We start from the raw sequence: 22090 nt of genomic DNA on the forward strand, positions 1-22090 counted from the left end.
GGACCAGGAGGCGAGGGTGCGAGATACTTCAAGAGATGTTTATGGCTCCCCTGGATACAAGACCAGACCAGAGTCAATGCAACTATAGGGGTGACTGTGGTTGCAGCTGAAACCGGGCCCAGAGGCCAGGGGGGCCCACAGGTCCTCCTCACCATCCTAGGGATGGATAATATACTTTGATCTCCCTTTTGATCCCCTTTGATGGCCACCAGTCTGTACACCGTAAATGTATTCCCCCCGGCCCCTGGTGGACTAGAGTGAGAGGATTTGTGATACACAGCCTTATACTGTCAGAAAGGAGACTAACCCATAATGGTACATGGCAGCATATAGTCATTGGGGGATTCTGTGGCACAAAAAGGGGGGGGGGCACTGATAGGGGATAGGGAGTATGGGAAGTTCTCCCATTGTGAACAACAGTGTGGATAAGGTGCACGCTCCTAGGCCCTGAATGTCATGGTGCCCCTATGGCAAGAAGGTTGTTCTGTGGGGTGCACAGAGGGCAACGAGCCGTGTAATAAAGTGCCAGCCCATTTCAGGTGCTGCTTTACACTTCCACACTTCTCACCACCTGTCACATGAGGTCCAGGTACCCGTCCAATGCTCCATATACTTTACTCACCAACACTGTAGCCCTGTGGACCATATCCTTGTGTTGGATCTTCTCACCATCTATCTATCAGTGGGTAAGAATGGCCTGGGATGGGCCCAAGAGCAGCCATATTGGCTGCCTTTACAGTCTGCATGCTATGGCGTAATGTCCATCCTGGTTCATTATAATAAGAATACAATCAGGTCGGAGCACGAGAGGCCACACGTCTGCACTATACACGCTGCCTTGCACAAGTCATTGAGGAACTTCTTCATCTACACTTTCCTGGTCACACCCATAATGGCACCATATATACCGACTGCCATCAGAAAGACCCTCTGAGGTCAAGCGACTGCATCAGCAAAGGACCCGGCCATGACACGCTATTGTACTTTGTGAGGACTTTCACATAGGAGGTTGGGTGGAGAAGCAAAGGAATAATGGAAGTTTACTTAATGGCAGACATGGAAGACAAGACAGCGATAGTGTAACAAATATGTACTTAAAGGGATTGTGTCACCAGAACCTTATCTGCAGGGCTGGAGTGATATGCTGGTTCTGGTGACACGCTACCTTTAAGGCTAATAAAATATTCTATATTCGTTTCGAATAGCCCCTCAATATTCAACTATTCGAACGAATATCGAACCCCATTATAGTCTATGGGCAAAATTGCTCGTTTCAGGGGATCCCACCATTCGACTCAGGAGAGTCACCAAGTCCACTATGACACCCCAGGAAATGATGCCAACTCCTCTGCAATGCAACTGGGACAGCAGGGGAAGCATGTCTGGGGGCATCTAACAAGCCCAAGTCATTGTATTACGTCTGGATCCCTGTCAGCTTGCGATATGCGGGAGCTGACTTTTTCCCATAGGAATGCATTGACCAGCATTGATTGGCTGAATGCCATACAGAGTACAGCATTCGGCCAATCAACGCTGGTTCTGCTGAAGGCTCATCTGTGAGGAGGCGGAGATCGGACCAGAATGGAGACTGCTGTGGACCGATCTTAGACTCCGCCTCCTCCGGCAAAACCAGCATTGATTGGCATTCGGCCAATCAACACTGGTCAATGCATTCCCATGGGAAAAAGTCAGCTTGCGCATATCGCAAGCTGACAGGGATCCCGACCAGATAGAGCCCCAAAGAGCCGGGTGAGTGACATTCCGCCCTAAATAAAGGTAATCCCTAGCTAACCCTGCCTGTACATCTATCCCTGTCTCACAGTCACATAGTTCACAGTCTCAAATTAACCGAATGTTAAATCCACCATTCGTTTAAATTGGAGGTCACCTGATTTCAGCAGCCAATTACTTTTTCCGATTTTTTTTCGATGCCTCCATTGTCGTAGTTCCTTTCCCACCTCCCCTGCACAGTTATTGGTGCAAACAAAGCGCCAGGGAAGGTGGAAGGGGAATCAAATTTTTAGTTCGTTTGCCTCGTGGTATTCGATTGGAATCGAACATCTCAAACAGCCTGATATGCGATCGAACAGTGTTCACTCATCTCTAAAGGCTAGATCAGAAGGGTCTCAAAGCTCAAACTCCACCAATCCTAATGTAGGCATGGGAATACCCCTTTAAAGGGATTTCCAGTCTATAATGACAAAGGGGTCTCCAAACCTTGCACAACTACAACTCCACCATGTTGCAACCTCCATAAATTGAGTTCTGTTCACACAAGCAAACATAGATGTTGAACGCAGACTGGAAATAATCAGAAGATTGACAGAATTCCTCCTTCTCCACTTTTCACATATTCTACGTTTTTGCTTTGGTCGATTCAGGGAAATTGAAATTTTTTCCACATTTTTTGGTTGTTCCAATTGACTAGAAAAGTCAATTTGTGTCATATGAGTCCTGACGGAGATTCCCCAACAGCACAGCAATATATATACTGTCATACATGTTCCCGGACCTCTATACAGTCACCTACTAACTACAAGACTCGGCCAGTAGGGGGATGATGGGAGTATTTATACATATATATATATATATATATATATACCCCTATACACATTATATACTACTATATATACTATTACACATTATGTCCAGTAGTATATTACTTCTACATGTTTCTGGAAAAATTGGGTAGCCCTTAATATGGAGTAGTCACCCAGCTTTCCTAGCACCCTGACTAATATTTCTGACTACTTATAGAGTGCTGCTGGGGGTGAATAAGACATAACAGTATATTATAGCACTCTAGGAAAACTGGGTGTAACAGTAACCCAGCTTCTCCAGCGCTAAGTGGAGTAGATTGCACTGCTATATATACTGTATACTATATACTCTGTGAGCTGTCATGTGGCTGTCCAGAGTACAACAAGGGATAAAGTACAACAGCGCCTCCTTTCTGCAGGTCATTCTGATTTTTGCTAACATTTTGGTGTATAGGTGCCGAAGTCACATAAACCTTGAGCAACATCATAGATCATCCCAGACACCATCTGATTATACGCAGGTGATGTAGCAGAGCTGACTCGGTTGTCTATTTGTAGACACAATATAACAATAGTAACCCAAACCTGCAGTCCTATGTAAAATAACATACTCCAATATCACCTATAGTTGTAGCACAGCTGTCTTAGTTCAGGACTTTATGTATAATAGTCCCTGACCTGCAGTCCTATGTAAAATAACATACTCCGATAACACCTATAGTTGTAGCACAGCTGTCTTAGTTCAGGGCTTTATGTATAGTAGCCTAACCTGCAGTCCTATGTAAAATACCACATGGAGATGTTGCTTTAATTGATAGCTGAGCTGCTTTTCTTATTTTGGGGGTCTGCATCCCAAATTCTCTAACCTTCAGTCCTATGTAAAATACCGCATTCTGATATCATCCAGAGTTGCAGAGATGTCTGTTACAGAGCTGTCATTTATCTCTGGGTTTATAGCGCTTGACCATACTGTAGTGGTAACAATAACCTGCAGTCCTATGTAAAACAACGCATACAGATCCATGTCCTGTGACAGCGGAGACGACTTTGTTATTTATATATTTGGGTTATAGTAAAATATAGTAATAGTAAGCCAAACCTGCAGTCCTATGTAAAATAAATACATAGAATATAACGCACCCCTAACCCACTGAGTGCTGACAATCCCATTTACGTCGCACATCGTATAACATAACAGTAAGTAGTGTATACAGTAGTAGTAACCCTAGCTTGCAGTCCTATGTAAAATAGTATATACCACTGATAGCTGTCAGAGTTGTAGCAGAGCTGAATTTGTCAGATAATATTACAGAAAACAGACTGTACAGTAGTAGTAACCCCAACCTGCAGTCCCATGCAACACCGTGCATAACCCATTGGGATTGCAGCAATAGATGCAGCAGAGCTAAGTTTGTTATTTATCTACTTGAAGTTAGAATCCCAACTTGAGATATAGCAGAAGTAAACCTAACCTGCAGTCCTATGTAAAACATCGCTCAAACCATTAAAGTATTGGCTATAGTTGCAGCAGAGCTGAGTTTGTCAGGATCTATTTTGGTTAAATTTCAAGTCAGGATATAACAGTAGTAAGCCTAACCTGAAGTCCTATGTAAACTACTGAGATGTCACGTTGAGCTGTATTTGTCGTTTATCTATTTGGGGCTACATTCGGTCAGTTAAGACATGGTGGTAGTAACCCTAACCTGCAGTCCTATGTAAACAGACACATATATCACCCAGGTTTAGAAGACATCTCAATGGGTTATATGTCTTACATAGGACTACAAGTTAGGGTTACTGTTACAATAACAACCTGGAACAGATAAATCACAAAGTCAGCTCTGCTACACGTGTATGTAAAGGTCTAAGTACATGAAGCTCACCATAACAATGCCCTGGCCCTGGGGGGCTATCTATGTGATATCTGCTGCTGCCCCCTCCTCCCTGTCACATGCCTGTAATGTATAACTTTACCATACAAGGGGCTTTTGCCTGCCTGACTTCACACACTGCCTGTTACCAGGATAGTCTGAGGCCACCTACATGTACAGCTGTACACACTGCATGACAAAAGGAAGGAATCCCCCCCACCCTTATAAAGCCCTTCAGATCTAACACTACAAAAAGTGGCTGTCAATGGGTTAAATTAAAGGCACAGCCCTGTCACAAAACCGTGACATTAAACCAAACATATAAAGTTGTAACTGATAGAAACACAACTTGCAACATTGTATCACTGTACAGGGGGTGGATTGTCAGCTCTGAAGTCCACAGTGCAGCTCTCTCAGGGGGTGTATGACCTAGCACATGACAGCCCTGACACTATGCTATGTGAATGACACCAGTCACTTACCAGCTGTCTATTAAAATGCCAAAGCTGCTGCAGAAACTCTTGAAAGACACAGGTGCTAATAACACCGCAAACCTCTTGTAAGTAGCAATAGACATAGCAGTGCTCTGTATGGTGTACAATACTTTATGGGCGCTCTGTGATAAACTACTTGCAGTCCTATGTGATCCTAGTGACATACACAGCTCTGCTACACTACAGTACATACAGTAACATGAGGCAGTACTTTATGGGTGCGCTGTGCTAATGTTAAGTGATCAGAATGAGGTGTGCCATATGACATACACAGCTCTTCTACATATACAAACTACTTCATAAAGTAAGGAATGATAGAAGAGTCAGTACTTTATGCCAGCACTGTGCTAAGTTACTTGCAGTCCCATGCAAAACAGGTGGGTTGTGCTACATGATACATGACACAGCTCTGCTACATCTTATCAAACAGCTCCATACTATAGAAGAATCAGTACTTTATGGGTCTTCTGTCATAAGTTATGCGATCCTAATGAGTTGTGAGGAATGACATACACAGCTTTACTACATCTTAAACTACTGCAGACAGTAACAGCTGATAGAAGACTCACCCCAGGTAGGTGGAATGGAGTAAACTCTGCAGAAAAGAATCCCACTTCAGAGCTGGAGAGAGTGGGGGGAGTAGTAGTGCCTCAGCCCAGGCAGGAGTTGCAGAGAGTGGGGGGAGTAGTAGTGCCTCAGCCCAGGCAGGAGTTTGTCCAGCAGGGAGGTGAAAGTTTTAGTCCCAGATTCAGAGCAGGACGGTGGGTATTATGCTCCAGGGTCTGCTGCTCAGGGTGGTGCAGGCTGCAGTCACATGCTGTCACTCACCAGCCTATGCCAGTCTTATGCCAGTTATTGCAGGAGGTCTCTGGGTGCAGCTCTGCATACACTGAGCCTGCCTCATCCAATACAATGCAGTGTCTCCGGCCAGTGCACCGAGCAGTCTGCTTGTCTCTCTCCAGCTGTAGCAGCAAGAGGAGGGGAGAGGAGGAGGAGGAGGAGGGAGCAGAGCTCAGAGCCGTCCATATCACCAGCCACAGCTCCATCTACTCCTCACACCACTCACTATGTATCACTCCAGAGACTGTGCACAACCACACATCCTACTGTGCAGCCCAAATCCACATCTGACCTCCAGTGTATACTTTATATATACAGATATAATCTACAGAGATAGTTCTGTCACTTTATAAATACATCAGTTACATTGATCCTGTATTATACTCCAGAGCTGCGCTCACTATTCTGCTGGTACAGTCACTGTGTACATACATTACATTACGTATCCTGTATTATACTCCAGAGCTGCGCTCACTATTCTGCTGGTACAGTCACTGTGTACATACATTACATTACGTATCCTGTATTATACTCCAGAGCTGCGCTCACTATTCTGCTGGTACAGTCACTGTGTACATACATTACATTACTTATCCTGTACTGATCTTGAGTTATATCCTGTATTATACTCCAGAGCTGCACTCACTATTCTGCTGGTACAGTCACTGTGTACATACATTACATTACTTATCCTGTACTGATCTTGAGTTATATCCTGTATTATACTCCAGAGCTGTGCTCACTATTCTGCTGGTACAGTCACTGTGTACATACATTACATTACTTATACTGTACTGATCTTGAGTTATATCCTGTATTATACTCCAGAGCTTCGCTCACTATTCTGCTGGTGATCTCATCTTATACAGTTACATGTATACATTGCAGTCCTTGGTCATGTGTTACATACTGCCTGTATACTCAATAGGACATAGATATAGCATGTGACTGTATCATGCAAAAGCTGTTTGCGTGACTTGGGGTCACACTGCGGGGTTAATGTGTCAGTCATATAACCATGTACAGATTTCTTGCTGATGGTCACAATGTAACTTGCTGTCCCTATTGATGTTACTTTAGTCCTGACAACTTCTCTTACCTGCAGTGGCTGCTCAGGATCGATATTCATCCACTGACTGTTTCCATCCACTTATAGGAGTGCCATATACAGGGGTCCTTCGGGGGGCAGCTGTTGGTTGTGGTGCACACACACACACTCTCTGGGGTATATTACTTTTCGTGTGGGGGCTTCTGTGCTAACATACACAGGATATCCTCAGAGGATGGAGAGCAGCCCACTATTGTTAGGGCCAGGTGAACACACAAATAAATGGGTTGTGTCCACACTATACAGTCAGAGAACAGTAGGGGGAGCCATTTCTGCTGGGGGGGGGGGCAGCCATAATCCCTCTGCCCCCCATGATCACTACTATACAGATGCAGCAACTTTAGCACAGGCAATGGCTATTGTTATACAAAGTATCAGAGTCTTCTGCAACAATGTAACAACAACAATGTAACAACAACAATGTATCTAACAAGGTATCCACATCTATACATGTTATGACACTGCTGTGCTGTTACAATGTGTCTGCCGTCAGCTTAGCTTCCTTTAAATCCGTCATACACCCCAGCGCTCCTCGTCTGTGACAGCGCCCCCAATCAATTACACCGCCCTTCACTTACATGGTCGTTGCTGTCACCATCACCAAATCTGTCTGTCATGCTCCTGCAGATCGTCTGTCTAAGTGACTACACTCCTCTCTATAACTCCGGAGGACGGACTCTCAGTAAACCCAAATTTATTATTAAGTCATATTTAGGTCTACATTTCTGTACTGACTAATGTTATATTATTATATCCCGTTATTCTGATACAGAGCTCCAAAACCCCTGCACAGACATAGAATTACACAATACTTCCTACCTGCTGTTACCACTAGGGGGAGCTCAGGAGCTTACTGCATACTTACATAGAAGTCAATACAGTAAGCGCCTGAGTGCCCTCTAGTGGTGAGGGCAGTAGTGCAGGAAGAAATTTTTTTTATTGTCTATGCAGAAGATTTGGAACTGTGTATCAGGAAAACAAAGCTGTGATATTAAAGGGGTTGTCTGGGACTGTGATATTGAGCTTCACTTCCTTTTCTTGGTTCAGTGACATCACATCCATTGGTCACATGGTCACATTCAAATAAAAGGGGCTGAGCTGCAATACCAAGCACAGCCACTATACAGTGTACGGCGCTGTGCTTGGTAAATCAATATAATTTGACCCCTTGTCAATCCCTGTAAGAAATTAAAGGGGTTTTCTCATTAATCCCCTATGTGCTGATTTGTAATGATCCAAAGAATGAGGATCCCAAAATCCCAGGTGTGAATGAGGCTGTATTGAGCATGCACAACCACTGCTCCATTGACTTTTATGGGACTGATGAAGGTCTGTACTTGGATATTTCTATGAGTCCCACAGAAGTCAATGGAGAAGGGGCTGTAAATGTGTTATGGCTACATTCACACAGGGGACATATTGGGAACCCCTCTCCCCATGATCACTGGTGGGTTCCTTTTGCTGTCTTCCAGGACCCTCATTACAAGCTGGGGGGTCTCGCCCATTTTGACTGAAGCTTATACCGTATTTCAGATGGACATCCACCCTATTACTTAATCTTCTACTCTTAAAGGGAATGTTTCACCCAAAATGGCTATATCCTGCAATTTTCACTCTGACCACAAAGCCTAACAATAGCCCGACACTTGACAATTCTGTCACAGACATCACAGACAGAATTACAATAGAAGATAACACCTCGATAGATAACACCACTGAGCCATCATTACATCACTACTGACAATAGATGATGTCACAGCTTATCTCCTCCCCCTCCCTGCACCGAACATGTCTAATAACCTCTCCCATAGAACTCAATGAGTTGGCTCCAATCTATTGCGGCCTATCACTATGCTGTAAAGCAGATCACTAAATGCTGTTAACAGAACAGAGGAGAAGCTCAGGCAAGATGGCCGCCCCCATAATCACGGACAGAAATTAGAATAAAAAATCTACAATCGGAAAATAAAAACTGAAACTAAAAAGATTATCCCTATCTGGTTTTAATAAAAAGTGAAATAGTTTCATCACATTCCCTTTAAGAGGGGGTTCATTTTAACCCCGCCGGTAATTTGTGCCGCGGTTCTCATATTTTACATGAAAAGCCGCGTATTTACCCAAACCGTACCAACGTGGCACAACGCACAAACGTCTCCTGTCTGCGGGAATCTGCGAGAAAGGGCAAGTGTTATTCGCCAAACTCCCGGTACACTTTTATTTTTCTTGCCGTGTTACTATGGAGACCTCAACTCTCATCTGGAATGTCGACCCGAAGCCATTCTCTAAACACTCCGGAGGGTTTGACAAAAACAAGGGCTCCAAGGTGGTCTGAGCGGAGGAACCTGCGGGGTTCCGGCTCATTCTCGGGGCCCGGAGACTCCTTTATGCTGCAATTGTTTGGCCCAAGTGCAGGATTAACCCTCCGAGTGCCAAGCAAACTGAGAAAAATGCACCTGATTCAGTAAATACTCCGTGAGCATTTATTTTTTCTTAGAATTCTGTCATCCCTCTGTTGTTCCTCCTGCAAAAGTATGAAAACAATGTCAAAGGGGTGAGACCGTACACAATATGTCAGCACAGATTGGGCAATGTCAGACTGTGCAGGGAAAGACCCAACAAGTTGTCGACTTGGTAAAACATTTCCAGGAGGAATAACAGAGGAAGAGAACAGAGGAATAGAACAAGCCTCTCCCCCAAATATAGTGCCTGAGCAGAAGGTGTCCTCAATATACACAGCCCAGCCAGATTCTGTCCTGCATTTACAGTGCCCAGCAGACATCATGTAACACCATATATTGTGCCAGAATCTCTCCCCCATAATCAGTGTCTGGCCAGAGAGACCCTATATACAGTGTCAAGACAGTGTGTTCCACCATATACTGTGCCAGGCCAGAGAATATCCCCCTTATCCAGTACTTAGCCAGAGTGCACCCTCCATATACAGTGTCAAGACAGAATTTGCCCCCCCCCCCATATATAGTGCCAAGATAGCGTATACCACCATATACTGTTCCAAGCCAGAGTCTCTCCCCTATATCCATTGCTTAGCCACAGTGCGCCCCCCATATACAGTGTCAAGACAGTGTGTACCACCATATACGGCTACAAGCCAGAGTCTCTCTCCCATATTCAGTACCTAGCCAGAGTTTGCCCCATATACAGTGTCAAGTCAGAGTGTACCACCATATATTGTGCCAGGCCAGAGTCTTTCCCCCATATAGATATATATAGATAGTATAGATCTTTGTTGTATCACTACCCTGTGGTTAGATAACCTCGTACGCACTCGGCAGGGGCCTCTCTTGCCCACTCCTTCCTCCGCTTTGCCCTTTTCAGGTCTGATACCCTTGCACATTTATATCCTCCTTAGATTTGCCGAGGTCACGACTGCCGATAAGACTTCTCCCCCTATGGTCTAGCTTAGTTGTCCCAGGTGGTCACAACCAATTGCAGATTTTGTGACTTTTTGCCTCTTTTTGCCCCCTCACCTTTCACCATGTATCACTTTAGATTATTTCTGAGCAATGTAAACCAATCCCTTGCGGTGACTCCAGCCTCGGTTTTCCCCCATGTTGAGGCATTTTTCCATCCCATAGATGACCCTTTCCCAGCTTTGCGGCCGCTGCGCTGCCCCGGCTCTGCTACATTCCCATAATGTGTACAAAATGCTTTGTGCAACCATGACTGGAGCCCGGGGCGACCGAGCGCTGCCAGCCGAGCTGGTTCAATAAGGGTGTTTGATAAGAAAAATAATGGGGGAGGAGGAGGATGTAAAGCCAAATCTGCTCCCCTGCCAGTCAATGCTCCAACCAAGGTCTCTGTAAAATCAATTAGGGGCTTCCCATGGAGACGAGACCCCCTGGGCCTTGCCCGGTTGTTTAATCATTGTAAACTAGGCCAGCCATGTATGGGACATCCAGACACGGGAGGGGGACGAAGCCTCCTCTGAATGAAGGTTACTGGGGCAGATGAAGCCTCTAGGACAGACGCGCAGACAGGGCCTCTCTGTTACCCTTGACTGATGCCCCCCGGGCCGCTCACCCCTCAGACAAACAAGTCTTGTTACCACAATGAGATGTTACATTTCCCTGCTTGTAGATTGTGGTGGATTGTAGGACATCAGGAAATGGGGAAATAACTCCATGTGTGTCCATGAACGGGGGCTGGGGAGGAGGGGATTGGTTGGCCATTTACTGTGTGTGGATACATTTTCAGCCTTTGCTTTACTGCATTGCTGCAAATTGTAAAATGGTTTACTGTTGGAGAACTTCTATGTAATGGGAGCCCACGGTGTCCTGTACCCCAAATGTCAGCGTGTTATTATCCTGTACCCCCAATGTCAGCCTGTCATTATTCTGTACCCCGAATGCCAGCGTGTCATTGTCCTGTACCCCGAGTGCCAGTCTGTCATTATTGTGTACCCCAAGTGCCAGCGTGTCATTGTCCTGTACCCCGAGTGCCAGTCTGTCATTATCGTGTACCCCAAGTGCCAGCGTGTCATTGTCCTGTACCCCAAGTGTCAGCGTGTCATTGTCCTGGACCCCCAATGTCAGCCTGTCATTATTCTGTACCCCGAATGCCAGCGTGTCATTGTCCTGCACCCCAAGTACCAGCGTGTCATTGTCCTGCACCCCGAGTGCCAGCGTGTCATTGTCCTGCACCCCGAGTGCCAGCGTGTCATTGTCCTGTACCCCAAGTGTCAGTGTATCATTGTCCTGTACCCCAAGTGTCAGCCTGTCATTGTCCTGTACCCCAAGTGTCAGCGTGTTATTGTCCTGTACCCCAAGTGTCAGCGTGTTATTGTTCTGCACCCCGAGTGTCAGCGTGTCATTGTCCTGTACCCCAAGTGTCAGTGTATCATTGTCCTGTACCCCAAGTGTCAGCCTGTCATTGTCCTGTACCCCAAGTGTCAGCGTGTCATTGTCCTGTACCCCAAGTGTCAGCGTGTTATTGTTCTGCACCCCGAGTGCTAGTGTGTCATTATCGTGTACCCCAAGTGTCAGCCTGTCATTATCCTGTACCCCGAGTGCCAGTGTGTCATTGTCCTGTACCCAGAGTATCAGCCTGTCATTATCCTGTACCCCAAGTGCCAGCATGTCATTATCCTGTACTGCAAGTGTCAGCGTGTCCTAATCCTGTCCCCCAAGTGTTAGTATGTCATTGTTCTGCACCCCATGTGTCAGTACACATGTTCTGTAAGTTTAGGGCAGGTTTTCCAGTATCCTCAGATATCCTCAGTTTCCGGGTACCATGTATAACATCTCACTACTAAAACTACCCGATTTTCTATCCGTTTCATTTTCTTAGTTCTCAGTGCGTTTCCTGACCGCTGGCAGCCATGGCGACGATATAACGGAGGTGGTGAGAAGAGAGCGACTCTATAACTGTGTATGACTAATATATTTTCTATCATGTGCTTTGGACTGAGAGGAGAAGGTTAAACCCATTTAAAGGGACATCACATTGCATGGAAAACAACATGCGCTATGTACAGGGAATCCCAGGGATTTAAAGGCACAGTAACATATTTTCACTCGCTTCTTTGTAACTATGCCTACGAAGAGTCCTCAGCGCTCGCCCATGCACTGCGACCGATTAAAGGGGACAATGCAGTCTCATCTGCAGCCATTATATAGAGCAGGAGGGGTCGGACCCCGACCATCTGATATTGATAGACGATGAAAATTAAAGCCCCAATTTCTTTGCATTTTGCACTCTAGTCACATCCAGAGCTGCTGCAGGCTCTTGAACACAAACGCTGCTTGATCCCCCTCCTGCTGGTAACATGTCGCTTACAGCTTTGCTTATTTACAGATGTAACAAAGTTTAACTTTACACTTAATTAGATAAATAAACAGATGGAAGAAACTTTTACTTGATAGTTTTCAATGGTTTTGACATAAGATATTGTTCTGCAGTAAGTTACGATAGAGTCGCACCATATCGGGTGTCCGTTGTTCTGGTCCGGACCTCTAAAATAGCTGACACATATGAAGCCTGATGGACCCTGTCGACTGTAATGGGTCCGTCAGGTGGCCATTGTCTTCACGTTTTTGTTTATATATATATATATATATTCCATGTCACTATCTATAAAGTTCTATATCTTTCAATCGTCACTCTGTCCACTAAGCCTAATAATAAACTGACATTTGCCAATTCTCTTTGCAGCAGTCACCTCATTTACAGAACATAAAGGATAACTAAATATTTGTAACAGAAATCTTAGTGTTAGATAAGTAGAAGTAAATCATTGCAATATTGTTTTCTGTCTACAGGCGGAGTTCCTCTTCTCGTACCTAGATGGAGGATATAGACAGGCACTTGCAGATGATAAAACTTGCGAGTCAACAAGACAACCATTAGAATTTCGGACCCCGGCAGCCGCGCTCGGAAGCAGCGAAGCAGCAGCTCAGGTCGTCGTGTTTCATCTCAAGTCATTTTTTATAGCTCAATGAGCCATATGACAGGCGGAATGCTTCCTTAATGTATGGGATGTTTGCATTGCCTCAGCTGCAGATTCTATTCTGTGTGTTGTATTGATCTTAAAGGGACATGGGAAGGAAAAATAACTCTTCTGTAGGGTCTGCTCCTAAGATGAGACCAGTGTCAAGGTGCCGGAATCATTATTTTAACCTATTCACTTCCATAGCAAATGTAGCAAAAAAAATCTGCTTCCATTATACCTATAGGGAATCCACTGGCATTTCCGTAGGTATAATTGACATGCTGCGATTTCCAAAACAGGAGTAATAGGGATTGGCCCCATCTTCTCAGGGGCCCCTAAGTCTGCCTCTATGGTATATATCTGTATGCTGGATTTTTTGGGAGGTGAGCAGCGCTGGAACTGTCCACCAGTTCTGCACCCCTCATCTCTCCCATAGACATAACAGGAGGTGGGGGTGTTGGTTGCTTAATGGGGGGGTCAACTTGGGAATTGCCTGACAGGCCACGTTCAGCCGCCGCTCATGTGCTGTCTAAGGCTTTGTCTTGAGATATCGCTGAACTCTGCCTGAACTAAGTAACTCAATTGTATGGTAAGACATAAGACACATGGCCCAAAGTTCTGTCCTGCAGATACAAGGTAACAGCGATCAGTTCACAGTAGTTCACCATTGCCCCGCAATATAACACGCAACCTTATCTTAACCAGTGGACATGGTGACCGGGGAATGGCGGTATAAATAGTATAGGGAACCCCAAAGATAACCCAAGTCCTAGATCATTAAAAGCAAGAACATGGATACCTGCTGATCCCACTACACATACATTCTGCACCAGCAGAATAGTGAGCACAGCTCTGGAGTATAATACAGGATAAGTAATGTAATGTATGTACACAGTGACTGCACCAGCAGAATAGTGAGTGCAGCTCTGGAATATAATACAGGATAAGTAATGTAATGTATGTACACAGTGACTGTACCAGCAGAATAGTGAGCGCAGCTCTGGAGTATAATACAGGATAAGTAATGTAATGTATGTACACAGTGACTGTACCAGCAGAATAGCGAGCGCAGCTCTGGAGTATAATACAGGATAAGTAATGTAATGTATGTACACAGTGACTGTACCAGCAGAATAGTGAGTGCAGCTCTGGAGTATAATACAGGATAAGTAATGTAATGTATGTACACAGTGAGTGCACCAGCAGAATAGTGAGCGCAGCTCTGGAGTATAATACAGGATAAGTAATGTAATGTATATACACAGTGACTGTACCAGCAGAATAGTGAGCGCAGCTCTGGAGTATAATACAGGATAAGTAATGTAATGTATGTACACAGTGAGTGTACCAGCAGAATAGCGAGCGCAGCTCTGGAGTATAATACAGGATAAGTAATGTAATGTATGTACACAGTGACTGCACCAGCAGAATAGTGAGCGCAGCTCTGGAGTATAATACAGGATAAGTAATGTAATGTATATACACAGTGACTGTACCAGCAGAATAGTGAGCGCAGCTCTGGAGTATAATACAGGATGTAACTCAGGATCAGTACAGGATAAGTAATGTAATGTATGTACACAGTGACTGCACCAGCAGAATAGTGAGTGCAGCTCTGGAGTATAATACAGGATAAGTAATGTAATGTATATACACAGTGACTGTACCAGCAGAATAGTGAGCGCAGCTCTGGAGTATAATACAGGATAAGTAATGTAATGTATGTACACAGACTGTACCAGCAGAATAGTGAGTGCAGCTCTGGAGTATAATACAGGATAAGTAATGTAATGTATGTACACAGTGACAGTACCAGCAGAATAGTGAGCGCAGCTCTGGAGTATAATACAGGATAAGTAATGTAATGTATGTACACAGTGAGTGTACCAGCAGAATAGCGAGCGCAGCTCTGGAGTATAATACAGGATAAGTAATGTAATGTATGTACACAGTGACTGCACCAGCAGAATAGTGAGCGCAGCTCTGGAGTATAATACAGGATAAGTAATGTAATGTATATACACAGTGACTGTACCAGCAGAATAGTGAGCGCAGCTCTGGAGTATAATACAGGATGTAACTCAGGATCAGTACAGGATAAGTAATGTAATGTATGTACACAGTGACTGCACCAGCAGAATAGTGAGTGCAGCTCTGGAGTATAATACAGGATAAGTAATGTAATGTATATACACAGTGACTGTACCAGCAGAATAGTGAGCGCAGCTCTGGAGTATAATACAGGATAAGTAATGTAATGTATGTACACAGACTGTACCAGCAGAATAGTGAGTGCAGCTCTGGAGTATAATACAGGATAAGTAATGTAATGTATGTACACAGTGACAGTACCAGCAGAATAGTGAGCGCAGCTCTGGAGTATAATACAGGATGTAACTCAGGATCAGTACAGGATAAGTAATGTAATGTATGTACACAGTGGCTGTACCAGCAGAATAGTGAGCGCAGCTCTGGAGTATAATACAGGATGTAACTCAGGATCAGTACAGGATAAGTAATGTAATGTATGTACACAGTGACTGCACTAGCAGAATAGTGAGCACAGCTCTGGAGTATAATACAGGATGTAACTCAGGATCAGTACAGGATAAGTAATGTAATGTATGTACACAGTGACTGTACCAGCAGAATAGTGAGCGCAGCTCTGGAGTATAATACAGGATGTAACTCAGGATCAGTACAGGATAAGTAATATAATGTATGTACACAGTGGCTGTATATTAGAAAGTTGCAGAATTTTCAGTGTTTAAACTTCATTTACACTGAATTGGTTACAGCACTTTTATCTTTTTATGGGACATTTCTAGTATGGCGGACTCTCTTTGCTTTACATCAGTGATGCTAAATATTCACCTGATCTATTTTGGGGTACGAAGTGACTGATGGATTTCTGGGTGATGAGGGATTTGATGCTGACCCAATATCATTCCAATATCTCACTGGAAGGATGCACGTGGCGCAGCGGACATGTTGCTCCTGTGTTTGCGGGACGGCAGGTCATGGGGTAACACTACAGAAGTTGTCAGGCCTTCCTGCTGGAAGCTGAGGTAATGCGGGCTGGACACTTCTGCTCTTTCCTGTGTAACCCGAAATATTATAAGCAGAATGTAGACATATGGATGAGAAGTCAGGAGCAAACACAATGCATGGAAACTACTAGACAAGTGATGAAACCAAGAACCGGTCATCACGTAGATAGATAGATAGATAGATAGACAGACATGAGATAGATAGATAGATAGATAGATAGATAGATAGATAGATAGACAGACATGAGATAGATAGAAAGATAGATAGACAGATAGTAGGCAGAGCTTCATAAATTATGTTTCATTTACCCTTTAAATGTGATATTCCAGGACTGGGCGCCCCTTTATCTTGGCGCTCGGGTATCTCCGGCTCGGTCAGTACAGAGAGGATGACGCTGAGGATGAGTCGGATGAATGATATAGGGTACAAAGTGTTTTCCTGCATATAAATCAGATCTCCAGGCAGAGGCCTCGCTCACATTAATATGCGGCTGCCAAGACTCTCATTTTACATTTAATTAGTCCCTAAAGGTAAAAAGCAAATTATTCAATTAAAATTAGTGCAAGGCAAACATCATTTAGCTGTGAAGTCGTATCAGCGGCGATCAGGAGAGAACATGGAGGTCTGTCCCACTGAGCGGCGGCCCATAGACTCCCACCTCGGAGATTACTAATCTGTGTACAGATGACAATTCTTTAATCCACCTTCTACTACTAATGAGTGTCATTGTAGGTGGTCACCAGAGGGGGCGCCACTGATCTGGTTGATCACAGGGTTAATGAGCGATCCGTGTAATACTTTGTGTATGATCATTGTTACCATTGTTATTATTCATTACAGTTTCCTTAAAGCAGATGTTCCATGTTAGGCCAGAAAACAATGGGGAGGGGGTTCCCACAATCCGGATTGTCTCCTAGGACTCAGAACAGTGAGCTGTTCTGTGGGAACATGCTTTAATTAGGGTTGAGCGGTTGAGATCAGAAAAGATCGGATTTCGATCGGCGATCGAGTAAATTTCACGATTGCGATCGGAATTCCGATCCCGATCTTTTCTGGCGGGATCGAGGTCGGAGGTTATTTCCCACAATGCTTAGCTACTGGCCAGTCATTGTGGGAAAAACTAACATTAGGGTTGAGCGATCGGAATCGGAAAAGATTGGATCCCAATCGGCAATCGAGCAAATTTCACAATCGCAATCTGTATTGGCTGGAAAAAGATCGAAAATCGGATTTTAAAAACGATCCTAAAATCTCAAGATCGGCTCAACCCTAGTTCTAATTTGTTGGACTCAAGTTGAACATGAATCACATGGTCAGAGGAAAGGTCGCCATGTAGTACTGCATTTCGCCTGTAGTAGCCGCCATGTTCCAGGAGCTGGGACACAGGCGATCGACTGATGATCCCTGGAGCCGTGATCTGAAAAACCTTGTCTGTAATAGGACAATTCCTTTAAGATAGAGGTCTTATTCCCCTTATTTGGGAGGCCCCTTTCTCTTGATGGACACGAAATGTCGCGGTCACATAAAATGCCCAAATCACATATAATATAACTGTGAGCCCAGCAGATGTGGGAGCCTTCCGCCAGGCTCGGGAGATTCACCCATGTTTCTAGGAGAGCACCCCTTTTGACATTTTGGGAGAGTTGGCAAGTATGAGGTACCTACAGGGGGTTCAGAGGTTTCAGTCACATCAGGCCCTGGTACATTAGAGTAAATAAAAGGGCCCCTAGGATCTATATGGGGACATAAGTACTATCATACATGGGATAGTTTAAGGGCCCCATTACGGATTTTGCACTGGGGCTAAGAAGCTTCAAGTTAGACTGGGTTCACACGGAGTATTTTGGTTCGTAATGTGGAACGTAGACGCCGCGGGAGCTTTTGCGGGCCGTGTACGCTCCCATTGTTTTCAATGGGAGCCGGTACCGTATACGCGGCGCTATTTTGCGGCAAAATAGTGCCGTGTATACGGCATCGGCTCCCATTGAAAACAATGGGAGCGTGTACGACCCACAAAACCTACTGCGGCGTCTGCGTACCACATTACGTGCCATAAAACATCGTGTCAACCTGGCCTTACATGTCTGATCCTGCTCTCCCCAATGTCGGAACTCGCTCATATACCATAGATAGTTGGTCAGTAGTTGGGGGCCCTCAGTGTACAGTCATAGGGCCACAACTGTACAAAATGTAGGTGATATTCCCTTTGCCATGACTTATAGCCCATATATACTTCTATAAAACTAGGCCTCAATTAGCAAAACGGTCTCGGTTGCCCATAGCAGCCAACCAGAATGCAGCTTTCATTTCTCATAGTGCTGTTGAAAAATGAAAGCTGTGCTGTGATTGGTTGCTTCTCCCAAGACTGCTTATCCACCAAAGACACTCATGACCCCCAATTTTGAGCACCCCCTGAATCATGAATTGCTCCCTGGTGCCCTCCCTGCCCTCCCACCTTATGGACCCCATATCCGTGCCCTGATATTTCTCCATGTCCAGGAGGGGAATACACCAGAGTTCGGCACAGAAGTACAGATAACGCCATGTGGATTATTTGTGTCTATGGTAATTATTACATATCAGACATGATCCTAATGGTCGCCCGCCGAGGGAACGAATTAGAGATGACAATCGCTGAATTATTAGGGGTGTTCAATATAATTGCTGAATAATTACATCGCCTCGGGGTAACCCACAATGTCTGCACGGACCATGGTGGCGGAAACACGGGATGGTCACCCTACATGTCACCAGCAATAATCTGTCGTATGAATTATCACGCTTGCCATTGTCTAGATTGTAGAAGGATCGTATGCTGGGAGGGGGGGATACATATATATAACACACATAGGTTCTTAGTCACACACCCTACACATGTATATACTGCACATACACTGTACACACCAGTCTGTGACACACACCCTACACATGTATATACTGCACACATACTCTATACACCGGTACTAGGACACACACCCTACAGATGTATATACCGCGCACACACACTCTATACACCGGTACTAGGACACACACCCTCCAGAGGTATATACCGCGCACACACTGCAGATGTATATACTGTGCACATACTGTATCATTTATGAGGCATTAGCTATGATTCAATAACTGACTGGGGTGGGGTGGAGGGGGGGGGCATCAGCGTCTCCCGGGGGCAGGAATCAGAATTCTTGTATAATTTATTACAATCTGTATGTGGATATGGCTCATGACACAGTAATGTCTGGCAGACTAAAGCTCCTACATAGTAGCTGACAGGACATGTGTTGTGTTTTTGGGTTGATAACATATTTATTAAGCCCCCCCCCCCCCCTCTAATTCCTCCCTGTTTTCAGGCGTTCTGCATTTTTTCAGGGTGCATTCACATGTTGCAGTTGGAAACAGTTAAAACTGCATCAGAAGAAACTGTATGTAGTGTGGATGTGGTTTCTGGTGTATTTTCTCAATTTTTACATGTGAATCACATCCATTTAACCTGTACAATTAAAAAAAAGTGCAACAAAAACTGCAACAAAACTGCACGCAGTGTTTAAATCCATCCAAATGCACAAATGCACCCTCGGTTTACTAAACAATTCTTATTTGCGTCCAAAATCTAAAAATCTATCATGATGGTGTCCATGACGGTTGGGACAGGTACATGTCGCATTACAATATGTTCTAGGCTAGGGTTACATGGTGACACTCATTGCACGCCCAAAGATTGCTGGGTCACCCTGCAACTCCTTCCCTAATGTTAGCAGGATTTGATCTTTTTGCAACTATAAAGTCACAGTGACTTTTGGTCGCTCGGCAGGAGTCGCTGGCAAAGTCGCCATAATGCGCTAGCCTAAGTCTTACGTACATGGGTCTGAGTATACCCCTTATATATACAAAGTGATTCAGACTGTGGTGGAGCACGTCCAGAGAATACCCTGCAGGCACGTAGGGGGTTAATAATATGGTGATGTAAGTGGTGCGTCCATCCATGAAGGTGACTGCAATGTGTAAACAGACATCTATTGATCCCTGGGAGGGGTCCTCACGATGCGGCCCCCATACAGGTCACTGGACTCCATGACGGCTTCTGATGTTTATTCACTTGTACTGCCGCCCATTATTCAATCTACATTGACCTGACATGGCCGTATCCTCAACTCTGGGTCACCACTGACAAGCATGGACTCCAGCTCAGATCAAGGAGGCGCAAGTCATGTGACCAAAGTTTTCTTGGGATGGGGTCTATGGTTTATTCTTAATTTGGTACCTTTGCCAAAGTGGATGGAGTGTTCATTAAAATTCTGCAGTGGAATTTTGTATGAAGACCCCATAGCAATGTCAAGCTCTGTCTCCCCAGGGACCGCCATCAATATCCTCTGCCAGTCCTAGCTACGATAGCTAAAATAGCCATAATGGCCAAGGGCTCCCTATAGGCGCTGCATCAATAAAACAGGGGATAGGGGAAGACCAGGTGGAATTTTATGGTGCCCTTCTCTTCTAGGATTGAGGATCCTTAGATGAGAGACCCATAGTGATATGGTACCACTATATGTACCCCATATATATATATATATATATATATATATATATATATATATATATATATATATATGAACTATACGATAGAGCTTTGTGTGTCAATGGAAACAAACGACAGCTGACAGGTTGTGTAAACTTCATATGGCTGCCGCACAATGAACCCCCCTGACAAATGCCAGTTGTATACATATTTTGTTTGCTTGGCCCTTAGACCCCCAGTGACAGCAGGTCATCCCGGACCCCAATAGGCTACAACAAATGCTGACACTGCACCCTCGACCACCAACAGGTGCCTTGTAAACTGTCCTCTGTGACACCCCTCTGACTGGCCCAAACAGGTGCCCCCTCCCTAGCCTTAAAGGAGCAGGAGCATCTGTGGAAGAATCCTGCGGAAGGAATGCAACCGATACAATGTAACCTCTGATGGGAAGTAAACACTTCTGAAAAGAAACAATGATCTCAACTGGGTTTAAAGAGTTCCTTAAAGTGAATATCCCCCAATTCAGTAAACAAGAGCTTCTCCCACCCTTTAGGACCCCCCAAGATTGGTTCATTGTTTTCACTAGGAGCTGTGTCATGCTGCCTATCTCCTGCGGGGGCGCTGCAGAGAAATAAAACACTTGGTGCCAGTTCCTCCTTAGCTCATTGTTGAGGGTTCTGCAACCTTCTTGGGAATATCCAGAAATAGATCTTATCTCTCCTGCAGGGTTTTTGGAGATGTTTGGTACCAACTGGAGATGGTTCGACTTGGAATGTTATTATGGGGCGAGGCTGGGGTGGGAGGAGCCTGCTGGGAATTGGAGGGAGAGCGTGGGAGGTGGGGGGGCTAGGTCATGTCATCAGGGAGCCATCACTATCTGCTCCTACTTTGCGGCTTTACATGTGACTCGCCCTCTCCTCTCATTTGCAGATTTTTATATGTTCTTTGGGAAATCTTACGTCTAATAATAACAACTCGGACAAGATTTAAGTAAAAACACATGTTCCAGCCCATAACGGAGCGGACATTTATTGGGATCACTCGCCGTGTAAAGGTCTGGGAGACACTAGTAACAGGCAGCTGATGTCTTTATTTTGGTCAGTAGGGGGCGCTGCTGGTCATTACTGAAGATCTCATTAAATACAATATGGTAGGAGCATAGATGGGGGATTTAAAGGGAGTCTATCACTGCCAAATTCGCGCCTATACCCCTAACTTTGAAGCC

The 22090-nt window shown here is 44.8% G+C and overlaps 1 protein-coding gene across 2 annotated transcripts in view; it reads right to left on the minus strand.

The window, feature by feature from the left end:
* TSPAN18 (tetraspanin 18) overlaps nucleotides 1-8985 on the minus strand; it is an 80435-nt gene extending 71450 nt beyond the window's left edge. Inside the window, exon 1 of one of the 2 annotated variants that reach the window (XM_075281213.1) lies at nucleotides 8971-8985. The gene's annotated coding sequence lies outside the window, so the exon portion shown is untranslated. Of the gene's footprint in view, nucleotides 1-5474; nucleotides 5872-8970 lie in introns of those variants that run through there. The other variant, XM_075281211.1, reaches the window with a different exon arrangement.
* Between the last annotated feature and the right edge of the window lie 13105 nt (nucleotides 8986-22090).

Source organism: Leptodactylus fuscus, chromosome 7 (genome assembly GCF_031893055.1).
Source record: "Leptodactylus fuscus isolate aLepFus1 chromosome 7, aLepFus1.hap2, whole genome shotgun sequence".
Taxonomy (NCBI): domain Eukaryota; kingdom Metazoa; phylum Chordata; class Amphibia; order Anura; family Leptodactylidae; genus Leptodactylus; species Leptodactylus fuscus.